The sequence below is a fragment of the Camelina sativa genome, chromosome 17 (assembly GCF_000633955.1).
Source record: "Camelina sativa cultivar DH55 chromosome 17, Cs, whole genome shotgun sequence".
Classification (NCBI taxonomy): domain Eukaryota; kingdom Viridiplantae; phylum Streptophyta; class Magnoliopsida; order Brassicales; family Brassicaceae; genus Camelina; species Camelina sativa.
Genome location: NC_025701.1, coordinates 14,210,535 through 14,213,666, shown reverse-complemented (window position 1 = coordinate 14,213,666; position 3,132 = coordinate 14,210,535).

Here is a 3,132-nt window from a genome sequence, read left to right as displayed (position 1 = left end):
AAAACCCCAGAACCAACACCCAAGACCCCTGAAGTCGTTGTAGATGATTTCGTAGGCGTGGCAGAGGAAATGGGAGAGAAAGATGATGAGTACGAGAGTCGGAAGGAAGACGGTGAAGATAATGTAGGAAATGATCTAGATGAAGATGAAGCAGATGACGAGGACAACAGTAGATTTGATTACTGTGACGACAGCGATGGTGCAAGTTCAGGGGATGAAGACTATCTGCTGTACTCCAACTTCGCCCCGGATGAAGCAGAGGAATCATTGGACGACGGACCTGGGGGTGGGTCTTGTATAGAGGAAAATGTGTGTAACACAGAATCAAATAACCGTACCCGCAAGACTAACTCTGCAGCTGATGCAATTGAGAAGGAGGTTCGCAAAATAGAAAACGGAGGTGGTGATATTGCTGTGGGGGATAAGTTTGATAGCAAAGAAACGTTGGTGGCAAGGTTGAGGGTGCTGAGTGTATTAGATAAATATGATTACAATGTTCGATATTCAACGCCCGTTTTGTTAATCGTTGAGTGTTGGGTAAAAGGTTGTAAATGGAGAATACGGGCTTCAACCATGGGTGATTCGCCGGTGTTTCATATTCGCAGATATTGTCATGAACATACTTGCTCTGTTATGGAACGATATGGTCGTAGCCGTAATGCTAAACCACCAATCCTAGGTCAATTATACAAGGATTATGTTGGTGGTGTGGGAAGTTCTGTTGTGCCAAATCTTGTTGGGGATGGGCTCAACCTACGATATGGTGTACAGGTTGGCTACTGGAATACTTTAATATGTTTGTTTTATGGTTGGCTCTGTGAGTGTACTTGTTTATAGGGTGTACAAACAGATCGTAGCTTAAGTTTGTTGAGTTTGTCAGAAATTAGTTGATTCTATGGCCTGCACTGCACATATATATAATTCGATCTAGTTGATATTGTTTAGTGCTGATGTCTTTTACTGACCATTTTCATATAATAGCTTGGCTACTGGAAGGCACATCGTACACTTATAAAGGCGCGGGAGTATGTTAGGGGTACACCTGAAAGTGGATACGCTGAATTACCGGCATATTTATACAGGCTGAGGTCCTCTAATCCGGGGACCCTTACTAGACTGGTCGTTGATGCAGAAGACAGATTCAAGTATGTTTTCATTGCAATTGCTAGATGCATTAAGGATTTCAGGTATATGCGGAAAGTTGTAGTTGTAGATGGAACCTTTTTGAAAGGTGAATTCAAAGGGACTCTTCTGATAGCGACAACACAAGATGGGAATTTTAATATTTTTCCCTCTGACGTATGCGGTTGTTGATACAGAGAACGACGTGTCGTGGGAATGGTTCTTTACTCAATTAAGTAGTGTAATTCCTGATGATGAAGAGCTTGCACTGATATCTGACCGGCATAAATCTATTGGTAAAGCTATCGCTAAAGTGTACCCCCTGGCAAGTCGAGGAATCTGCACTTATCATCTTCACAAGAATATTATCCTGAGATTTAGTGGGAGCGAAACATTCCGGCTGGTAAAAAAAGCAGCTGCAGCGTACCGTGTAGTTGATTTCGAAGAAATCTTCCAGCAAATTCAAGAAGCGAATCCGCAACTGCATGCTTACTTGGTTCGTGCAGATGTAACCAAGTGGAGCAGGGCGCACTTTCCTGGTGATAGGTACAACTTCACCACGAGCAACATTGCAGAATCGCTAAACAAAGTACTGAATCCTGCCAGAGCCTATCCCATTGTAGAGTTACTAGAAGCTGTTCTTAATATGTTGACACGTTGGTTTGCTACAAGGAGAAAACAAGCTGCCGCAATGCCAACTTTACTCACCAAAGGAGTGGAGAACCTGTTACAGGTGTGACATTCATTAACATATCCATCGATATATATGTTAACGAAAGGCCTGAAAAATGTTAGTGGATATGTTTTGTTGTTTTGGTTATATGAACTTACGCTTTGATTTACTCATAGGCACGTATTGAACAGTCAAGGCGTCTAAAGGTTCAAGAAATTGATGAAGATCGATTTGAAGTAAGTGGTGGTAACTCAACGCATGTTGTCAATCTGAGGTATAAGAGGTGTTCATGTAGGCGTTTTGATCTAGAGAGGATGCCATGCGTACATGCTATCGCAGCCGCATATACGGCCAACGTATCAGTTATAAACCAGCACCATCCATACTTCCGCAGAGACAGCCTCTGCAGTGGGTATGCGGAGGCGATAATGCCGATAGATACATCCTGCATCGTTCCTACTGATATTACACCGTCCAGATGTAAACCGCCTTTTGTTAGGAATCCTCCAGGAAGGCCAAAGATGACGAGGAGGAAGTCTTTTGTCGAGGTTGCGTTGGAGACGAAGCGGCCCCGCAAACAGCATGCTTGTTCTCAGTGTCAACAGGTTGGCCACAACCGTACAACATGTCCAGCTAATACGTAGTGCATGGGCGACAATAGACGTGTTATCTTTTCTTGGCGTGAGGATAATACTCTTTTTTCCTAAGTGCCAACATAGCTTTTTGTAACATGTTTATGATGGCCCTTTTTAATTTCTAAGCCCACATTTTTGTTTAACTATAATTGTTGGAGAAATTGTTCCCGGCTGCCCTAGATGGGCCTATTACTCGTGTGGGCTTTTTAGAAATCTAAAGCAAACGGTTTTCTGTTTGAATAAGAAGCTTTTTAAAGCGAAATATATCTGTTTGTGGGCTTTATATGGTCCATTAGAGAGGACATAATGCGATGGTTGGATAGTGTTGACATGTTCACTTATCGTAGATAACTATTGTTATGTACGTACATATATTGCGGAGTACTAAATTTTATATTTTGTTGACAAAACATAACCATATATTATCCATAATCAGCGTAACATTGGGTTCACTCAAAAGTACAAACACACCGGGGAAAAAAAAGTTAATAAATTGCATAGATCTGTGCCGGTTCTTTAAATAAATATGCTAAACTCCCTGAGTTCTCCCTTTCGCCCATCTAGTTCCTTTATTCTCAAGGTACTGCATTCTCCCCTACGTGCTCCATTATATGTTCTATATAGTAACGTCCAGCGATTTCAGATCTGCGGTAAATATAGAAAGTGTATTAACGTATTTGACAGTAGCAACAAATACAATTA